We start from the raw sequence: 22,834 nt of genomic DNA on the forward strand, positions 1-22,834 counted from the left end.
TTGAGACAGAGTCTCGCTCTGTCGCCCAGGCTGGAGTGCAGTGGCATGATCTCAGCTCACTGCAAGCTCCGTCCCCCTGGGTTCATGCCATTCTCCTGTCTCAGTCTCCCGAGCAGCTGGGACTACAGGTGCCCGCCACCACGCCTGGCTAATTTTTTGTAGTTTTGGTAGAGACAGAGTTTCACTGTGTTAGCCAGGATGGTCTCGATCTGACCTCGTGATCCGCCTGCCTCAGCCTCCCAAAGTGCTGGGATTACAGGCATGAGCCACCATGCGTGGTCTTTTACTGCCTGTTCTAAGGCTTACTGGTCATGCAAGAATTTTATTTCTTGGTCTCTTCTTGACTCATGATCTCCCTAGGAAAGTCCTAAGCAACTTCAGCTGTAATTTAGAGGATGCTTAGCAAACAAAAAAAGAGTTGAGATTTGAGTGGCCCAGTAAAGGACTGGAGGACCCCAAGTGTGATAAAATAGGGACAGATGATTATCTGCATTATGCCACCTGGATAGGTAAAGTGGAGAAGAGGTTTCTGCTTTAAAATAGGGACAGTTGATTATCTGCATTACGGCAACTGAATAGGTAAAGTGGAGAAGTGATCTCTACTTCTAGTCCCCTTCCCTACGGGCACTTTTCCCACCACACCTCCGCAACACACACACCATTCCCTGTAGTTCTGATGGGGCTTTTATTCATGGACGCCTATTTAATCATCTGATTCTAAGCTGGTCTCAAGTCTTTATGGTAGACCCAAGGTGTAAAGAGGTCCAGTGATGATTTGGGGGTGGAGGGGTGTGACCCAAGGGGGCTGGTTAGAAACCTGCCTTCAGCTTCTACATATGGATACTGAAAGAAGGAATGTTTCTCTCCCTTTTAGATCATGAACCACTAAGAGGAAGGCCTGGGGATGCTAGTAGCCATGTTTCCCATTCCCTGGAGAGAGCTTCTCTGAGAATGATGCAATTATACAGAGGAAGGAAGGATCTCCAGATGACAAGATAGCCAGAGTACTGACAACACCATCTGAGCAACTGGATCCAGCAAAGCCTAAAAATGTGTATCTCTTCATCCATTCAAATTAGGTTGAAATAAACTAACAGCAAGAAAACAACAGCAACAAAGAAATTCATTTTCTGGTGTAACCATTCTCTATCACTTTCAGTAAAAATTATTCTAATACTCTAGGAAAAAGGCAGTATTGCTGAATAAAGCCAAGACACAGCCAACCGAAAAGTGCAAAGGAATGTAAACAAGGCTGTTATCTAAGACTGTGATAGGGTTTGGGTCTGTGTTCCCACCAAAATCTCATGTTCAGTTGTAATGCCCCATGTTGGTGGTGGGGCCTGGTGGGAGGTGATTGGATCAAGGGGGAGTTTTCTAATGGTTTAGCACCATCAGCCTCGTGCTGTTCTCATAATAGAAGTTCTCAGGAGATCTGGTTGTTTCAAAGTGTGTAGCACCTTCTCCCTGTCTCTCTTCCTCCTGCTCCAGTCAGCCACCTAATAAAAGCCTGCTTTCTCTCACTTCTGCCACGATGATAAGTTTTCTGAGGCTTCCCCAGAAGCTGAACAGACGGCCAGCATCATGCTTCCTGTGCAGCCTGCAGAACCGTGAGCCAGTTAAACCTCTTCTCTTTTTTTTTTTTTTTTGAGAGAGAGTCTTGCTCTGTCACCCAGGCTGGAGTGCAGTGGCGCTATGTCAGTTCACGGCCTCTGCCTCCAGGGTTAAAGTGATTCTCCTGCCTCAGCCTCCCAAGTAGCTGGGACTGCAGGCACCTGCCACCATGCCTGGTTCACGCCACCATGCCTGGTTCATTTTTTGTATGTTTAGTAGAAACTGGGTTTCATCGTGTTAGCCAGGATGGTTTTGATCTCCTGAAACTCATGATCTGCTCGTCTCGGCCTCCCAAAGTGCTGGGACTACAGGTGTGAGCCACCACACCCGGCCTAAACCTCTTCTCTTTATAAATTACCAGGTCTCAGGTATTTCTTTATAGTGAAGCGAGAATGGAATAATACAAACTGTTTGAAGGACAAGTATAAAATGAATTGAGAAGAATTCAAGACAAGAATTCAAAACCAAGATTGAGGAACATGGAGAATGAGATGTAGGTTTGCTTTCTATAATGGGGTGTGTGTGTGTGTGTGTGTGTGTGTGTGTACAGAAATCAACAGTACGTATACATGATCCTGGTTATATATTTATAATGTATATAATTTATTTCATGATTTCATGTGTGTATGTGTGCATGTGTATGCATACAGAGTTATTTTTCAAATCTATGTAAGTGCTGTTGTGATCAATTTAGTAGTGCTTTTGGACAAATTTGAATTTTCTCAAAGATTCTTTTTGTCATTTTCTCAAGCACCAAATTAAAACATATATATACTACCACAATCACTTAAAGGTCAATGAAGTTTGTGGGGTTTTTTTTTTATTTATTTTTTCTTCCCCCTTCCCCTCCCCTACCATGGTCTAGTAGCCAACTGAAAATTCTCCCTATCTTTTTCTCCCAGAAAGAGCTTCAGAAACACAAAAGCTAATGTAGTAATATCTTATTTTGTAATGTCTTTAATTCTTAAAGCCACTTACTTAGACTGTTTCTTTAATGAACCTAAAAATGCAGTAACTATGGAGGCCTGGCACGGTGGCTCACGCCTGTAATCCCAACACTTTGAGAGGCCCAGGAGGGCGGATCACAAGGTCAGAAGATAGAGACGATCCTGGCTAACATGGTGAAACCCCGTCTCTACTAAAAATAGAAAAAAATTACCCGGGCATGGAGGCGGGCGCCTGTAGTCCCAGCTACTGGGGAGGCTGACGCAGGAGAATAGTGTGACCCTGGGAGGCGGAGGTTGCAGTGAGCTGAGACCAAGCCACTGCGCTCCAGCCTGGGAGACAGTGTGAGACTGTCTAAAAAAAAAAAAAAAAAATGCAATAACTATGGATATTAGAACAGAATCAATTGTGTTATCCTTGTTCAATTTTTTGAAGATTAACATCACATATTTATAAATATTTTGATGCGGTGGATACATTCATGTTTCATATGCTATGCTAGATGTGTACAAGGATGTCAGGAAGCAAAATAGAGGCATGTATGTGATGCTCAACTAGACCACATGAGACTCAGTTGAATAAATACTATGATGACAGACTCTAACAGTGATTCATGGTAAAATTGCTAATAGACTGCACATTGTTTGTTATTCCCATATTCTGTTGCCACTGAGTCAAATTAAAGGATGAGAAAAGTTAGATTTGTGTGTCACTTTAAATTGAAGCATGCTTCAATGTGCTACTTGAGCATAATAGAAGAATACCTATATATGCTCATATGTTGGCATGGTGATGGATTAAGCCAAGATAAATGGGGCAGTCAGCTGAAGCAGGGACTAATGATGGCCAAATCAGCAGTTAACAAGCTGGGGGCCTGACATGTATCAGGTTTTGAGACAGAGAGAAAACATTAACAGTCGTTCTATCAATATCTGATGAGGGTAAAACAAAGTTCATTGGGTCTTGCTAGCCCAAACCTTAAAAGACAAGTCTCTTTTTGTACTAGCAATTGTTGCAATTGTCGGGATCATTAGAACTCTTTCTCCTCATCTTTCCTCATTCCCCTCCCACTATGTAATTCCAGATTAATTGCCAGTTACCTTAAGGTACTCAAAGAAGCATCCTCTTGGCAGAAGAAAAGGAAAAAATCAAACTCTAAGTCATATTTCAGTGCTTAAAAATGATTTTTTCCTTAATATTTTTATTTGGTTTTTAGTTTCTATCTTGATGAAAAATTTGTGCTATAACACCATTCCAACACAGAATGGTAGCTCATTTAGGGAGTAAATCAGATCATGCCTCTGCTGGGTCCATGACCAAGCGTGCAGATCCATATAGATCCAGCCCACCCCTTTCCCACATAATCTTGGAACAACCATGAGACTGGTGGGAAGGGGTTTTGTGTTTAGTACTCCAGTATTATTCTGCATTTATTCTTTTCTCCATCCCTCTTTATCTGATTTCACTTGACATATACTGCACCCCCTCTTTATTCTCATTCTGTATATTTACTTATTCCTACTGACCATCCACTTGGATGTCCATTTTCACATTCTACCCCTAAGATACATTTCTTAAAAATTTGTTGTTCATTAGTGATTGGAGTCATAAAACAATTCTGGAGGGAATGCACATGTCTGTCTATCTAAACTCCCAGGTAACTATCACAAGAGCTGGAATGAACTGGACAATGGATATAAAATTGGATGTGTGTGCAGATGGTCCTGGAAACTGTTTAGTGGTCTGTTTAGTCCTGTCAGTGTTTAGTGGTCTAAAGGCCAGTAGCCTCTATGTGAGTGGAGCCGTCCATCAGTAAATGCTGAGACAGGTTCTCTACTCCCCCAACCATAGCCCAGGCCATGGACAATCTGATAAAATCCTAAAACTGTATTTGTGAGGATTACAGTAGTAATAAATTACCTATCCCATTACACATTTGCATATTAATAGGAGTCCTATAGTGATTCACTAGCTTAAAGTAAATGAATGCCTTCAATAGTGAAAACTGTGATCTCTTGGACAGGCAGTGGAATGATCCAGCTCTCAAAATGCTCTGCAGAGACAGCCATGTATGTGATCTCCATAAAGAGCTGACTTACAGACAAAACCATGCCATCTACTTGTTTGTTGAATAGCCTCATTCAGCAACAGAAACATGAAATCAGTCTAGCCTGGAACAGATTTTCCAAGAGAAGTTGGGGGAAGGAGAGACAAGTGATTACAAATCTGACTTGACTTTCATATCGAAAGATGACTCCACAATTTGGGAACAGCAAACCCTGTGTAGTGCCTCAGAAAGGTTTCAAGAGAGGGGTGACCCTCTCCTGGATGAGGTGAGAGCTCTGTTCATTTTATCAGCCCTTAAGTGGCCTATTCAGCACCATATCCTTTCACTCATTAGCTTTAAACTTTGTGTTCCAGCCTCTCAGCATTACCTCCATTTCCCAAAGAGCCATCTCTCTGTCCCCTCCCGGCCTGGAGACATCCTTTTCTCCTGCCTTTTCACCTGGAAACTTCTCAATCATAGTCTGTGTCACTTTCTGTTCTTTTTGCTTAGAGCAATATCTCTAACACAGCAATCGTCAAAACAATCCATCCCCAGACCAGCAACATTGAGATCATTTGTGAGCTTGTTAGAAATGCAGATCCTTATACCCTTGGCTTGCTTACCCCTTTCAGAACATGGAGACAAGTAACCAAGGAATTACCATCCATTGTGATGTCTCACCCATCATAACAGTTGTCAAGAGCAGACAGTGTGCTTGTTCCTGCTTGCTTGCATCCTTTGCGCCCAGATGGTGTTACTATGGGAAGCTTCAACCCTGACTGACACATAGTGGGGCCACAATAAATATCAATTAACTGAATGAATGATTCCAAAAGGAATGAGAGGCAGAATTGTATGGTGATTAAACACCCAGGCTATGGAGCCAGACTGCCTGGGATCAAATCCTAGCTCCTTGATATGGTTTGGCTGTGTCCCTACTCAAATCTCAACTTGAATTGTAGTTCCCATAATCCCCATGTGTGGTGGGAGGCACCCAGTGGGATGTAATTGAATCACGGGGGCAATTTCCCCCATGCTATTCCCATGATAGTAAGTTCTCATGAGATCTTAGGTTTTATAAGGGGTTTCCCCCTTTGCTCAGTTCTCGTTCTTCTCTCTCCTGCTGCTATGTGAAGAAGGACATGTTCACTTTCCCTTTGCCATGACTGTAAGATTCCTGAGGCCTCCCCAGCCATGCAGAACTGTGAGTCAATTAAACCTCTTTCCTTTATAAATTACCTGCTCTTGGGTATGTCCTTATAGCAGCATGAGAATGGACACTCCTATGCTCCTGATTATGTGGCCCTGGACAGTCATTGAGCCTCTATGCTTCCTGGTAAAACAGATGGTAATGTCCAGCTGGTAATGTAGGCTTGTCATGTGGATTTGATACCTTCATATTGGTAAAGTACTTCAAACAATGCACAGACTCTGGTAAGCACCCAATATTAATAGTATAGAAAAAAAAGCTTTAATTCTGACATGAATATCCCTTTGTTTCAGAGAGATTTCACTGGATTTCCCCAAATGATACTTGGAATCTGAATCTGGAATACATATACATACATATATGTCCATATTTTATTTATTGGCACTTTTCAACAGCTTTAAAGAAGAGCTTCTTTTGGTGATGTTTTCCACCCAATTAACAGTGTTTATAAATTGGAAGCAGAGTTGATGAGAGTGGGGACTTTTCTAAACAGTCTCTCACTCCTCCCCTTCTCACCTTTCTTTCCTCCCAGCCCCCTTCTTTTTCCTCTCTCTCTCCATTTCCCATTTTCCTCCTTCTTTTCTTTCCTTTTGTTTTTCTATTTATCTCTTCTCAGTGCTCACCATTATTCTCCACTCCTGCCCTAACGACTTCCTAGCTTTTCTGCCTCTCTCTCCCCCAGATACCTATGGAGCTACTACAGTTGGTTTCTGCCAAAACTTTTAAATGCCACAAAGAGTCTGAGATATCCAAGAGTTATAAATCACTCTCAACCACCCACAGTTTTTAGCCCAAATGAACAGGCTAGGAAAACGTCAAGGAAAGGAACATTAATGCAAATGAAGCCCTAAAAGTTATTTTGTTCACCAAACCTAAAACCGAGTTTCTTTGATGGTCTTTTGGCTGAGGCATCTTTTTACACAGCTGTCCACAAAGTGAAGGCAGGAGGGGGGGCCACTTGTGGTCAGAGTGGGTGGAATGCCCGTCTCACAGGGTATGAAAAGTGGACATACTGCGGTTAACTGGGTTCCTGACTCACGTCACTTTCATCATCCACCTAGGCAGCAAGGAGGGATCTCTGCTGGAAAGAGCTGCCTTCGGAGACAGGGGTTGTATTGAAGACTATGGCTGTGCCTAGATGCAGGGACAACCTCCTCATGTACTAAAGAGATGATTTGTTGTTTGGTGGGAGGTTGGACAAGATGACTTCAGAGATTCCTTCAAAGTGACATTCTGTGATTATGTTACTTGACGCCAAAACTCTTGTTAGAGGGACTGGAATTTTGCTGTGCACTAGGTGACCTCCTTACCCCCACCCAGCACCTATGACCATGGGGTTCTTGCTTAATGGTCATCACCCTCTCAGCCATCTGGCAAACCAAAAAATACCTCCTTTGGGTTGCACTTTAGCCCTGGACTATTTCTAAAGTATAAACAATAAGCAAATACCTCCCTCAGGGGTGGCCAAGAAGATGGATCCATGACCCACCTGAGCCAGGTGATGGCAGCTTACAGGCACAGATGGGGGTGTCGTGCTACAGAGGAGGGAAAATGGAACTTATGGTGGCAATGAATCATGCCCTTCTTTGCCTCTCCTCCCACCAGAGGACCCCTCTGCCACTCTCAGGAATGTATCTTCCTTCTTTGCTTTTTTGTGTCTCTTTTTTTTTTTTTTTTTTTTTTTTGAGACAGAGTCTCGCTCTGTCATCCAGGCTGGAGTGCAGTCGCACAATCTCAGCTCACTGCAACCTCCACTTCTGGGTTCAAGTGATCCTCCTGCCTCAGCCTCCTGAGCAGCTGGGACTGCAGGCACCCACCACCATGCCCAGCTAATTTTCTGTATTTTAGTAGAGACGGGGTTTCACTGTATTGTCCAGGCTGGTTGCAAACTTCTGAGCTCAGGCAATCTGCCCGTCTCAGCCTCCCAAAGTGCTGGGATTACAGGCATGAGCCACCACGCCCAGCCTCTTTCTTAAAAGCCAAAACAAATTGTTGTCCCCATCTCCTGCCAGCCAAATAGGTGACTCCTACCAGGGCAGGCAGAGAAAAAAGGGCATTATCTGCTTCTACCTCTGGTTTCCCTTCATTTCATTGAGCTCACGCTTTCCCTCTTCATGTCACTGAAAATGTTATTTATTGATCCTGCTGACAGCAGCAGTAAATAGAGCCGGGGCTGTTTTACATCGCTGATGAGAAGGCAGGCTCCATAACTCATCAGGCCCAATCTGACTCCACATCAGTCCTCTTCTTCTTTTTCTCTTCTGTATCTCATTACAGAAAGAGGAATTAATACACATGGACAGAAGAGAAATGAGTTCAGCTGCTTGCTGCTCTGAGGGCTTTAGTAGGAAGGCAAGCATCCTCAGCAGTTCCTTAAGAAAATTTGATGGATGGATAAGCCAGGTTGCCATCTGTTGGCATGCCCTGGTGGAGGCCCATTCGCTGTGCCCTAATGGTAATAGACTGGTGGTCATCACACACTTGGGCTTGAGCTGAGGTTTGGGGAGTACCATAGAGAAAGAGAGTCCTACTAACCATTTTTCCTTGTCTGAACTGCACAGTTATGGGCCATGGATATTCTGAACTATAGAATAAACATGGTAGTTTCTTGGCATACCTATTTTACTTCCAGATTTAAAGAGTAAATGTGCATTAAAATAAGCATGCATATGCCTTGGCATTGAGTGTAAATGGACATGAATTTTAATGGGAAACTACAAAGAAATTTCACTCTCGTGATGAGCCTCTTGGAGTTATTATGTTTCACCCCTTCACTGTCAGGCAATTACTTCATTTCTGCTCTGAGACCCTTCAAATGAAATACTCACCAACTAACCAACCTATTTATCCCATTTTTTTGAAAGCACTATCCTTAAATAGTGACCTGCTTTGTGGAGTTTGACCTAAAACAGTAAACAATGAGTCTACATTGAGCAAAAGAATGTCAAATGGAATACATGCTACACCTAAGATGGATGCCCTGAGATTATCTTCCAGTCTCAATTCATTGCCAGTGACTTCAAGGCCATCACTTCATTTCCTCAGACACTCTCCTCCTCTATTAACTGGAGATGGTGGTACCTGTCTTCCTGGGTCCGGTGAGTTTAGATGAGCATCAACTGAAATAAAGTGGGGACCTTTGCTTGTCAACATTCTTACAAACAGGATTTCCCTGCGATATTAAATCACAAGTCCTCACCAGTTTCCCAAGGCAAGTACATCATCATCAGTAAGGGCACGTGAAAAGACTGCACATCATAAATGGCTCACCATGTAAAACACAATTTGAATCCTAACTGAGTACCTACTAGTTGAATTAGGGCCAGGTGCTGGAGAATGCAAAGTAGGACTAAAAGATGACCCTGATCTGAGGAAGTCAATATCTAATGGAGAAGTTATTCAAATGTCCCCAGTGTGCCACACCAAGAAAGCAATAGCAAGAATACCCAGGTGGGTTGTGTGTTCAGATGGTATAACTAAGAAGACAACCATAGCACTCTTTTATGGAGGTCTAGAATATGCCAGGCACTATTCTGAGATAACATATACTTATCTCCTCTAAACCTTGTGAAAAATGTATACAATGTGTCTTCATTTCATAAATGAAGAAATTAAACAATAAAGAAATTATCTTCAAATTATAATTGAAGAATTGAGGCTTAATGAGGTAAAGAAGTTTGCCGTCTACCCCATCCTGTAGTTTTTGGACCCATATTTGTTTGACTTCAAAGCCCGTGGTTACAGGGTTTTCCCAGAGACTGGTGACCGTATGTGGGAAAGGGTGTTTATAAAAGATACCCATTTTTCTTCGCCTCTAATCCATTGACACACTAACCATGTCAGATCCCTCATTGTGCCACAGTTTCTTCATTTGCAAAATAAATAAATTTATTTAGATCATCTTAATTCTGGATATACTTGTAAAAAAGGAAGCTAGGAAGATTCAACCTTAACTCTGCAAAAAGCTTCCAGTAGGTTTTAAAAATCTGTTCTAAATAAAATGAAGTAGGGCACCGTATAACCCTAAATTAGGCATAACTTTATCTCTTAGGGGATGCTGTCTTTTATTTTGGAAGAATGAAGGTAAGAAGAAAAACTTCACAACTCATGCAGTTCTTTGAAATAAATTGTGAGGCTGTATGTATCTCCATATATAAAATATATATTCTTGTGTAATATACATATTCATATAGGGTATCTAGTATATACAAACATTTCTCATTATTATGATTGTTATTATTATTAACCTGTTTGAATTTGAGGCTGACTCTTCCTCTCCTATACTCAGAGCTTGAGAATTCCCAGGTCTTACTATTTTCTTTTCCATCTTTAGAAGTTGCTGCTGCTTGTTTCCCAGCTACTTCTTGGTTCCTAACTTTGCTTAAAAGCATTTCTAATTCCTCACGTTGAAAAGTGGGTTGCAAATGAAGTTTAATATGAAAATGTTTTGTACCAAGAAAACTAATGCCCTTTTTCCCCCCTAATGAATGCCAAAGTCATCACAGACTCAAGGCTCATGAATAATGTATATCTTCCAATTAAGCACAAATGCTGTTCAGTTCTTGCAACTGATATGTAATGCCTGCTCTGGCCTTAGAATGGGCAGAGGCTGGGGGTAGAAGGAGGGGTTAGGGAGAGTTGTGTGTATGTGCATGTGTGTATCTGACAGCTAAGCTCCCACAACCTGTAGCATGCTCATTACCTCCTGGGAGTTAAACTTCCCATTCTTGAGTCTGCAGAGACTTGTAAGTCTTTGCAACTGTAAATAAAATTTATTTTAAATTTCTAAATCTCCAAATCTGTTCCTTAATAGCCTGGAGCTCTTGCTGATCACCCTACCATCTGTTGCCAAACCATCAAGTCTAATTGGCTAGCAGGTACCCACCTCCCCCACTTTCCAGAATGCTGGATTGTTTCAGAAAGGAAGCCTCTGGAGCCCGCCTCTCCAAGAGAGCTACAGTGGCGACTCTGTGCATAGTTCATTTGCTTCTTTGGGCTTTTGATTGAGATACTCTTCTTTACCAACAGAGCCACACAGGCCTTTTGAGGCTGCTAATTTGGGTGTGTTCATCTTCCACTACCAAAACCACAGAACCAGGAAGACCTGATTTCAAGTCATGACACACCCAGGAAGGGAGGTCATTTCACGTCTCTAAGCCTCAGTTTTCTCATCAGAAACAGAAGATAGTAAACAACAATTGTGGCACCTGGAGTGGGTGCATAAACCAAAAGCAATATTTTCTATACATGATGAAGCCCCAAGCAAATGTTAGGAATTACCCTCTATGCTCTCAGTGTATAGACATCCTCACTTACAGCTTCATGACTGGACATGACAAAGCCCCAGGACTTGGGCTGCTCTGAGTCTGATTAATGTTGTTCATAAAAATATTCATCCATCAGGGTTTCCATTTGTAGCATTTAGTTGTGCCAAATAACAGAGCCAGTCAGTGGTTTCTTAGAATTACACCATGTAATAATGAATGCTGGAGACAGATTTTTTTTTTTTTTTTTCAGCCTGAAATCTCTTCTTATAACTCAGGGCTGATGAGTGCTGCCCTATATTTCTCGATGGATCCAATTTAACACCAGATGAAGCAGTGACTCAGACTAACTTAAATATCTCAAGATGAGTTTCACCTTTTCCTCTGAGGCTGTATCAGTTCAATTGCATAAGTGTAAATTTATTGAAAGTGGTTTGGTGCTTAGCTTTTCTCTATTGGCAGTAATGGAGTTTAAATTTATAGCAGGCTGATGAATTTCAGATAAGAGAACCATTACCTTACAACAACATTAAGGAAAAATATATAACTTCGATTGCTGAACCTCGAATGTGTATTGTTTGAATGAGGGGAGATGGATGAGGTAGGCTGACATTTGCAAATGCAATTCCTTTCCATCCTCATGGTGCTAGCCCAGGAGCCTGAAAGTATGGCATAGTCCAGAAAGGGTTTGGGATAGCTATGCATTACAAGTGCATTACAACCAAGGAGGAGGAGTAGGCTATGATCTAAAGGAGAGAATTTTTCTTTCTCTTTAGTAATATAATGGAGGTGTCTTTTGGCAATGTACCAAGGCTGTTGGAGGGCTTAGGTTGTTCCTTTGGTACTTGTCTTTCTCCTCTCCCATAGGTTATTTTCCTTTTACTACAAGGCTTTGTCTTCCTGCAGGGTGGAACTCTGGCATTGTAGAGATTAAAATGAAGGATGTATGGTACAAAAGTGCAAGGCCTCAGAGAGGATGGAAGGGGCCTGGGCTTCTCCATTATCTTGAGGCTCCTGGTATATAGAAAAAAAGGAGACGAAATATTAAAACAGTGTTATAAAAATTGTGTTATTTTTAAAACAGTTACATTGAACAAATTAACTCTTTAAAAAATGTGCTATCAATGTGCTGTGCATAAGATAATCACAGAATTGCTAAAATAGGGATTGCGGACAGTATTTTTCCATAGTGGAACACCAGTTTCGGGCTGCGTGATTAACTTTACTTTTCCCCCAAGTCTGTCACGCATCTGAGCAATCGTGTGAATAACCTCATTCAAAGATAAAGTTGAAGTCTACATGCGAGGTCCTTTGTGGGTTTGTGTGTTGAATACCCTTTCTGTTTTCCCATTTTCACCTATTCCCCTATAGGCCATAGCTGTCTACATAAGATTTTTTTTAAGTTAAAAAAATGATAAGTATGTGAGGTGACGAATATGTTAATTATCTTGATTTAATCATTCCACAATGTATGCATGTATCAAAACATCACACCATACCCCATCAATGTATACAACTATTTATACATTAGTAGTTTGTGCTATGGGGGGTGAACCAAACACAACTCAACCTGAAGATGAGAAGAAATGGGAGGAAAGCACAGTTCATTTCTCTTCACTCTCCTGAGCTTCCTGAGAAAGGATAGCTAAAGGGATGAAACCCTGAAACTGCTTCTGTCATTTTAGACGCCAGGACCCTTGACGTTTCTCCAGGAACTGCGAGCAGGGGTGGGAAGGACAGGATTTACCAACGCCTTATGGATGCCCACTCTAATTGCACATGTGGGTTCGTTTCTGTATGACTTACACTCTCCTTTCTAGAGCACCAGATGAAGCCAGGCACTGAAAATGCAGTTAACTTTACGAGAAAAAGCTCTGTTTTCTATTAATAACAACAGAGGGATTTGTGCCGAATGAGACATTCATTTTGTGGGTATACACAAAGCAAATTTGAAAGAAAAGAGGCTACATTTGGTTGGCTAGTTATTTGTTTTGAAAAGAACTGGCTATTAACTAAACTCAGCAAAGTGTGAGTGAAATTAAATAGGCAAACAACTTGATGTTTTGCCAGCAATTTTCTTAGCCAACAAATGGCTTTTGGTGTGGCCCAATCTTGGAACGGCTGATCCTGTCATTCTGGGCTGAAGCAATTGACTGTGGTTTCTTGTTATAATAGCACAATAGAAGAGACCCAGACTGATGTGGCCAGAAAGAAGTATTTCAAACACAAATTACAGAATAGTGGTTAATGCTGGTCTAAAGATGTCAATTGCAATTTTAATATGGAGTCTGTGAGGCTCTATCAATCACCAGGAGTTTGGTTGCTTTAATATAAAGACAATTGGGCACACATCAAACTAATAAAAGTAACAATAACATATTACTGTTTTTCATGGACTAACAATTTTTAAGGTGAGGAAAAAAACAAGATTATTTAGTTCAATTATTAATTCAGTTTTCTTATTTTACAGATGAAGAAACTGGAGCCTGCAGAACTGACTCTAGTGTCTTTCCTGGGATATAGATTTGAACCCCATCTCCTCTTTTTAGTGTCTTCAGTTGCAGAAATTGATATTGTGGAGCTTCTGAATTAGGAAGCACAGATTACTTTCTCTGGTCCTATTTTAATTTTTCTCAAAACTCATAAAATATGATTAGAGTGCTTTTTAATTTTTTCTGAAAAGCAGGAAATCATAAGATTGATAAATAGTTTAATGTGAACCTGATGGCTTGATTAATTAATCACCAAGCTGAGGAACCACTACAATTCATATGTCAATTCAGACTATTTTCGGGAAATGATTTGAATCAATTGCTAATGAAATTGAGAAATTTAGGAGCCGCTTTCTGACTTCCAAATGACAGGGCTCATATTTAACTCAAGAGATGTGACAGTTAATGACAACATAAAAATGCCATGAATTATTTTTCAGATCATGGGAAAAATTACAGCACCTCTTCATTGAAACAGCTCTTAGCTCATCAGCATGAAAATAAACAGTCTTAATCACATGCTAAGAAATCTATGATGCTGTTTAAAAGCGAGGTTCTTTTAAAAATAAACAAAGGCCATAATCCTCAGGAATAAGTGTAATATTTCATAACCTCTTCCTTAACACAGAGTGATAGATGAACTTAGTGTGGCTGATATCACAACTGACATCCTATGGGAAAAAAGTGAATCATTGTTCTTCTAATTACTTTAAACCCTTAAAGTAGGGAGAGTTTTATTTTTATTTTCTGCTTCAATTCATAGGTGTGAGTTTTCTAGTCCTTTTTATTTTTAAAAGGGCCAGCTTTGTATATCTTTCCATAACTTCTCATTTCCAACAGGACTTTTTAATTAATGTAAAGTTACATGTAGATATAACAAGATAGTTATTCTGTGTTAATGAAATACCAAAGGAGAGTGTACTGATCAATATTTAATCTAATTAAGGTGAATACAAGGCAATATTATTATGTAATTAACTCAAAACAGCATAAGTAATCCATGCATGTTTAAATTTTTATTAATATATTTGTTAAAAATTTTTAGATCATGCTGTTTTATGGGCTTACTTGAGAGAGATAAAATTAAAATGTTTGTCAAGATGCTACTGGGGCAACTCTTAAATGGGGCTCTTAATCATCTTAACAGTCCTTAAAGTTCTCATGTAGTTCTAATTGTCTCACTGAGGATGAAAGATGATTTTGCCACAAACAAGAGTCCATATGTAAAAACTTCCTGGAATAGTCTTTTGATTATTATATTTTCAGTTCCCCTGTGGCTTTGCACAGATATGACAGGGCTGATGCATGCAAGACAATGTGAAATACGTTTAATATTTTAGGAACATAAAGAGCTGCCTATTCCTGAAGGAAAAAAAATATTTTTTGGAGAAAATATCATTGGGTTACTCTAACATGTGTCTAATGGGATTTTAACATCACAGCTTCACAAATTCCCTTGAAATTATAACTTGAGGGGTAAACTTTGGTGGGATACCTCTTATCTTAAACATGGACCAGAATCTGTTGTCATGATCTTCAGAGGCTCAGATATACAGCATTGCAATATGAGAAAACATTTGATTGAGGGTCCTATACTCAAATCCAGAAACAAGCCGTTGTACATAGACAATAACTTGAGTGGTGCCACAGAATTTGCGCTAATATGAAGAATGTGAGCTCACAGTTACAAAGCCAAAGCTCTTTTACAGAGCTGTTGCTCAGCAAGTTTGCAATGTCTCACACTTCCCTAAATTTCTCAAGCAAATTCAGCTCTTGAACCAGGGAACCATTGCTTGAATTGGCCTATTCCACGTGCAGGTACATGTGTTTGGAGACTCTCTCTGTGCTCTCTAAGGCTCTTGGAACACCTAACACACTGGGAAACTTTTTTGTACAAATAAATATAAAGATTAAAGTTGGTAGAATGGTGATTTTATTCCAAAGGCTTGTGTTGCTTTCCTCAAGTCTACCATTTTATTGTAGAAAGAATATAGGAGTTACGGGGGTAGTTTATTGTTCTTCACCAGTCTTGGTATGTATATCTTGCTTAAATGTTGGGATGGCATTTCTATGTTTTTATCTCTGTGAATGAGGAGGTGAGGGATAACTCACGCCTTGTGATTCCGCATCTCACCCATGAGTGATGATAACAACAGGGTTCAGTCATCATATATGATATACGCAGCATATTTTTCTTCCTCTCTCTTGAGATGGCCTGCAAATGCTGAAAATGACAGTTATAGAAGGTAAAAATAAAATAAAATAAAATAAAAGGTGTGGGATAACGATGTTCCAATAGAAGTAAACTTTTAAATACTTCTGTGTGCTTGTGTTGCTAATGAAGTCATTGAGATATGCATGATAAGCTAACATGAATGACTGAAAATGATTACCTTCACCTCTGCTTCCCCATCCTGGCACTATAATAGTTAGAAATATCTTGAGTCCACAATTCCTGTTGTGTTACAAATCTTTTATAGCTAGACAGATTTCAGGTCTAAGCAAGCTGTGAAGGCAAGTCAGGGGAAGATTCAAAAAGCCCTTCATTCTATGGGTTCATGTCTAAACTCAGTCAGGTGGATGGATCTATAGTCAGTCCTAGAGCCCCCAGGTAGCAGGCAGCTGAGTGGTGGGGGGAAGGGGAAGGACTTTACCACCTCAACCACAAATTGCACGCACATAACTGAGATTTTAAAGATCCTTTGCCAGTAAAGAATTTTTTTTTGAGACAGGGTCTTGCTACATTGCCCAGGCTGGAATGCAGTGATACAATCCTAACTCACTGCAGCCTCAAACTGCTGGGATCAAGCAGTCCTTCCCCTTCAGTCTCCTCAGTAGCTGGGACTATAGGCATGCACCACCAAGCCCAGCTATTTTTTTTTTGTTTTACTTTTTTTTGAGATGAGGTCTCGCTATGTTTCCCAGGCCCACTAGAACTCCTGGCTTCAAGTGATCCTTCTGCCTTGGCCTCCCAAAACGCTGGGATTACAGGGATGAACCACTGCACCTGGCCAAAGAATTAATTTTTAATCTCAAGAAAACAGCAACAAAAGAAACCAGAAAATAAATGAGTACTTTGGTCTGAAGCAAAGAACACAGCTAGACTATTCAGAAGAGTCTCCTAGTAGAGTGACTTCTGATTTTAAGGTAACAAAATTATTTGAATTGATTTATTATTTTCAGCTTTTTCCTCCAAAAACTGGCCCTTTATTCCTTTGCAGTTAGCTCCACCCTCCCCATCCCATTCCAGCCATGAGCAACCACTGAATTGCTTGCTGCCATTATAGTTTTGCCTTTTCTGAAATCTTATTTCAATGGAATCACACAGTATGTAATCTTTTGTATTAAGCTTCTTTTACTTTGCACAATGCTTTCAAAATTCATCGTGTCATCAATTACTTCAATAGTTTGGGCTTTCATATTGCTGAGTAGTATCACTTGAATTGATATGCACGATGTGTTGATAAATTAACCAACTGATATATCTGTTTTTTTTTCCAGTTTTTAGCTATTATAATAAATAGGATGTGAACATTGGGTACAAATCTTTTGACAGATATGTTTTCACTTCCCTTGAATACTCAGAAATAGGAATGCTGGGTGGACGGTAGAAGTATGCTTCCCTTTATTAGAAACTGTGGTGTGTTTCTTAAAGTGATTGCATAACTTGTTGTTCGTACCAACAATTGTGTGAGAGAGGTCTGGCAACTTCACATCCTTGCCAACGCTTAGTTTCTTGGTCTTTTTCTTTTAGATGATCTATGTATGTAATCGTATTTTACTCTGGTTTTAATTTGCATTTCTGTTTTGTAGAAATGTTTAGCATCTTTTCACGTACTTATCTAGCCATAAACTCTCTTCGGTGAAGTATCTGTTCAAATCATTTACCCTTTAAAAAAAGCATTTTTACTTAAAATTTTATTTTAAGAGTCCTTTATTCTGAATACAAGTCCTTTATCTGATATGTTTCACAAATTCTTTCCCAGGGTATGATTTGCTTTTCATTTTAAAAACACTCTATTTCCTATTTTTTATGAAGTCTACTTCATCATTTATTTCTTTGTATGATTCATGCTTTTTTACGTGCTATAAAGAAAGCTTGGGCCAGTGCAGAGGCTCATGCCTGTAATCTCAACACTTTGAGAGGCCGAGGCAGGCAGATCACAAAGTCAGGAGATCAAGACCATCCTGGCTAACACGGTGAAACCCCGTCTCTACTGAAAATACAAAAAAAAATTAGCCTAGCGTGGTGGCGGGCGCCTGTAGCCCCAGCTACTCTGGAGGCTGAGGCAGGAGAATGGCGTGAACCCGGGAGGCAGAGGTTGCAATGAGCCGTGATCGTGCCACTCTACTCCAGCTTGGGCAACAGAGCGAGACTCCTTCTCAGAAAGAAAGAAAAAAAAAGAAAGTTTGGTAACACACAAAGATATCAAGGTCACAAAAATCATCTCCATCAAATTTTTCCAGAAGTTTTACTGTTTCAGCTTGTAATTTTGTTTCTATTATCTGTGATGATTTATTTATTATGTATAGTGTGAGATAAGGATTGAGGTTCATTTTTTCCATGTGGATGTCCGGTTGTTCCAGCACCATTTGTTGAAAAGGATTTTCTTTCCTTTGTTGAGTTACCTTGTCACACTTGGAAAGTCAGTTAACCATTTGGATGTGAGACTATATCTGGACTTTCTATTCTACCACATTAAACTATATGTCTATCACACTGTTTTAATTACTGTAGCTTAAAAGTAAGTCTTGCCAACAGGTTATGTATTCCAATGACCATCATTTCCAAAATAGTCTTGACCATTCTGGCCTTCACATTTCTATAAAATTTAGAATCAATTTGTCAATGTTTTAAAAAATCCTGCTGGTATTTTGATTGAGACTGAGATTGCATTTTATCTATAAATTAATTTTGGAAACTTTGGCATTACAATGCCATTCAGTCTCCAGATGTAATTCTCTCATAATATTTTTTAGTTTTCAATGTACAGCTCTTATACAAATTGTCTTACACTTACTGACAAATAATTCGTATTTATGATATTACAAGTGGTATACTTACTTATTTATTTATTTCTGAGACAGAGTCTCACTCTGTTGCCCAGACTGGAATGCAGTGGCATGATCTTGGCTCACTGCAACCTCCGCCTCCTGGGTTCAAGCGATTCTCATGCCTTGGCCTCCTGAGTAGCTGGGATTATGGGCATGCGCCACCACTCAAGGCTAATTTTAGTAATTTTTGTAATTTTTGTAGAGACAGGTTCTCGCCATGTTGGTCAGGCTGGTCTCCAACTCCTGGCCTCAAGCAATCTGCCTGCTTCAGCTTCCAGAGTGCTGGGATTATAGGTGTGAGCCACAGCACCTTGCCACTGCAATTGATTTTGTATATTGAGATCATATTCTGCCATCTTATCAAAATCAATAATTAGTTCATGTTAGCTTTTTGTAGATTTCTTGGATTTTCCACTTAGATGATTTTGTTGTCTGTAAATAAATCCAGTCTTTCTTATTACTTTTCAATCTGTTCACTACTACGTCTTCTCACTTTATCACATTAGTTAAGATGTCTCACACAATGTTAAAAATGGCAAAAGCAAACATCCATGCATTCAGTCTTTCACCATTGTGGATAAAGTCAGCTTTAGGTTTTTCATCATGTTGAGGAATTTTCCTTCCTAAATTTGAGAGACACTTAAAGACAGAAATAAATGGAAAGGTATACTGTACTCATGGATCTGAAGACTCAGTATCATTTGGATGTCAATGCTCCCCAAATTTAAATATAGATTCAGTGTAATTCCAATCAAATTTCCAGAAGTCTTTTTAGTAGAATGGAAAGGATGTTTCTCAAATTCTTATAGAAATGCAAAGGACCTAGAACTGCTAAAACAACTTTGAAAAATAACAAAGTTGAAAAAACTATGCTACTTGACTTCAAGATTTATTATAAAGCTACAGAAATCAAAAAAGTTTGACCTTAGAGTTAAGATAGATGATTAATGAAATAGAATAAAGAAACAAGGAATGGACTCCTACATTTATAATTAGTTGACTTTCAAAAGAAGAAAAATCCACTTTGTGGGGGATACACAGTCACTTCAACAAATGATGCTGAAAACAACTTCAACAAATGGTGCTAGAAAGAAGTTAATATCAACATGTTAAGAATGAGTTTTGATTCATAGCTTTCAAAAATTAACTCAAAGTGAATTATAGTCCTGAATATAACACCCAAACTATAAAATTTCTCAATAAAATTATAAGAGAAAGGCTTTCTTTGATACAACACTAAGGGGAGAAACCATTTAGAAATTGCTAAATTGGACTCCATCACAATTAAGAACTTCTTCTCTTTGAATAATTTTCTTAAATTAAAAAAACTAAAAATAAATAATGCTGTTAAAACAACGAAGAAACAAGCCACAGACTGGGAGAATATATTTGCAAATAACATATCTAATAAATGACTTGTGTATATCAATATAACAAATATTTCATAAGAAAAAAAATCCAATTTTAAATACGCACAAACTATTACGAGGATAGAATGGAAGTCCCAACATGTAGGTAACAAAATTTTGAAAGAGAAAATAGAGAGGATGAAGAAAAAGTAATATTCCAAAAAAAGAAAGACTGAGAATTCTAAGTACTAAAGAAAGCCACACATCCTTAAATGGCAAGAAATGACAGAGTAGAACTAAAATACACACAGCACTAACACCATCAATGCTATAGTGACATATGATAGATACACATTAGGATATCAACCATAAACAGAAAACTGTAACACATACCAAGAGGGAAAAAGGCAATCTACTATAGCAATTGCCATCAATTCTCTGCCATATCTGGTAGCCTTAAATGCAATGATTAGAAAACAAGAATTGATGCCTCCCTAGAAGAAATCCTAAACCAATGGGTGAAAAAGAGTTGGAATGTAAACACTTCAGCTTCCTTACGTTTAGAGTGGGATAATTCTGAGGCAAAGATTCTACACTGTTTTGTAAACTTGTCAGAAGACTTATTCTCCTGAACAAGTCCCATTTGCCCCAGTGGTAACCAGCTTGATCATTCACACCTTCTTGAGCCTCTCCCCCTTCCTTGCCTGTCTTGATTTCTTATTAGGGTTTCCTGGGATCACCTCCCAAAGTAAACTATTTTCTTTGCCTCAGAAACTGCTTCAGGAATTCAGATAGCACTAGATTCGTCATCATCAATATTGGATGCAAGAAGGTAATAGACTCCAAAAATGGAGAGGCTGGGAGCGAGCTGAGGGTTGAAAAATAACCTATTGGGTACAAGGTTTACCATTTGGGTAATGGGTACACTACAAGCCCAGTCCCCACCAGTACACAATATACTCATGTAACAAACATGCATATACATCCCCTGAATCTAACATAAAACACAATAATACCTTGAAAATGCTGAAGACAATACTTTGATTCTAGAATTCTAACCCCACAAATATTGTCATTTAAAGGTGATCTTGGACTCAGAACTTCTATAAATTATAGACTGTGTCTGAAAATAACTACTAATCTGAGGATAAACTATATTCGGGAAAGAAAATGAGTCCAGAAAGAAGCAGGAGTATGTGTGAAGAAATAGCAAAGAATTGAGAACTACTTGTTGTTAGACCTAAATAAGTATTTATGATGAAAAGAAAAAAAATAACAGTAATACGAGCTAAATTTTTAGGCAGTTGCTCTAGGGGCATTGGTGGAGGCTAAGGGCAAAGTTGAGAAAAAGGAAAATGTGTTGTTATTTTTCCATTGTTCTGGAGGAAATATAGTTACTTATTAACAGATTCCAGACTTTAAAAGAAATAAAAACTATAACTCATGACAGAATTAACTCATGTAGGCATTGCTTAATTAATGATGTTTTGCCACAAGAGCTCTTGAAAAAACATACCATTTTCTGGACACAACTACTTTTCTTTTTTGGTATGACTTTTTCACCTAAAAGCACACTAAGTTAGTGTACTCTAAGATGTGGTATTTCAGCATTACAGTTTCAAGCAAGAATACATTCACCAATTTTCTTTTCTTTTTTTTTTTTTTTTTTGAGACGGAGTCTCGCTCTGTCGCCCAGGCTGGAGTGCAGTGGCCGGATCTCAGCTCACTGCAAGCTCCGCCTCCCCGGTTCACGCCATTCTCCTGCCTCAGCCTCCGGAGTAGCTGGGACTACAGGTGCCCACCACCTCACCCGGCTAGTTTTTTTTTTGTATTTTTAGTAGAAACGGGGTTTCACCGTGTTAGCCAGGATGGTCTCGATCTCCTGACCTCGTGATCTGCCCGTCTCGGCCTCCCAAAGTGCTGGGATTACAGGCTTGAGCCACCGCGCCCGGCCATTCACCAATTTTCTAAACACACTTTCTAGTCAGTGAATACCACATGGAACAACTTTAAATCCAGGTTATAGTTCCATGAACCAAAACATCTTATTTGTGAAAATGTGCCAAGTGGGAAGGATTAAGAGGAGTTGCTTCTTCAGCTCTTCAGCCTGTAGTGTCTGCTCTTTTACTTTGTGTTTTCAAAGTGCTTTTGGAATTAGCACTAATTCCATTAAATATATATTTTCTCTTCTTTGATTTTATTTGTAAGAGTTAAACCAAAAAACACATGAGAAAATTCTCAACATCACTAATAATCAGAGAAATCCAAATTCAAACCACAATGAGATATCATTTTACACCAGTCAGAATGGGTATTACTAAAAAGTCAAAAACAACAGATGTTGGCAACATGTGGAGAAAGGGAAGCGCTTAGACACTGTTGGTGTGAAGGTCAATTAGTTCAACCTTTATGGAAAACATTATGAAAATTTGTCAAAGAACTAAAAGTAGAACTACCATTCAACCCAGCAATCTCACTACTGAGTATTCACCCAAAGAAATATATATCATTATATTAAAAAGACACCTGCACCTGTATGTTCATTGCAGAGCTATTCAGAATAACAAAGTCAAGAGACCAACCTAAGTATCCATCAACAATTGACTAAAGAAAGAGTGTTACATATACACCATGGAATACTATGTACTTATAAAAAAACAGTGAAATCATGTCCTTTGCAGCAACATAGATGGAGCTGGAGGTCATTATCCTAAGTGAACTAACTCAGAAGCAAAAACCCAAGTACCACATGTTCTCACTTACAAGTGAGAGCTAAACAATGGGTACACGTGGACATAAAGATGGAAATAATGGACACTAGAGACTCCAAAAATGGAGAGGGTGGGAGTGAGCTGAGCAGT

The sequence above is a fragment of the Piliocolobus tephrosceles genome, chromosome 9, assembly GCF_002776525.5.
Source record: "Piliocolobus tephrosceles isolate RC106 chromosome 9, ASM277652v3, whole genome shotgun sequence".
NCBI classification, from domain to species: Eukaryota; Metazoa; Chordata; class Mammalia; order Primates; family Cercopithecidae; genus Piliocolobus; species Piliocolobus tephrosceles.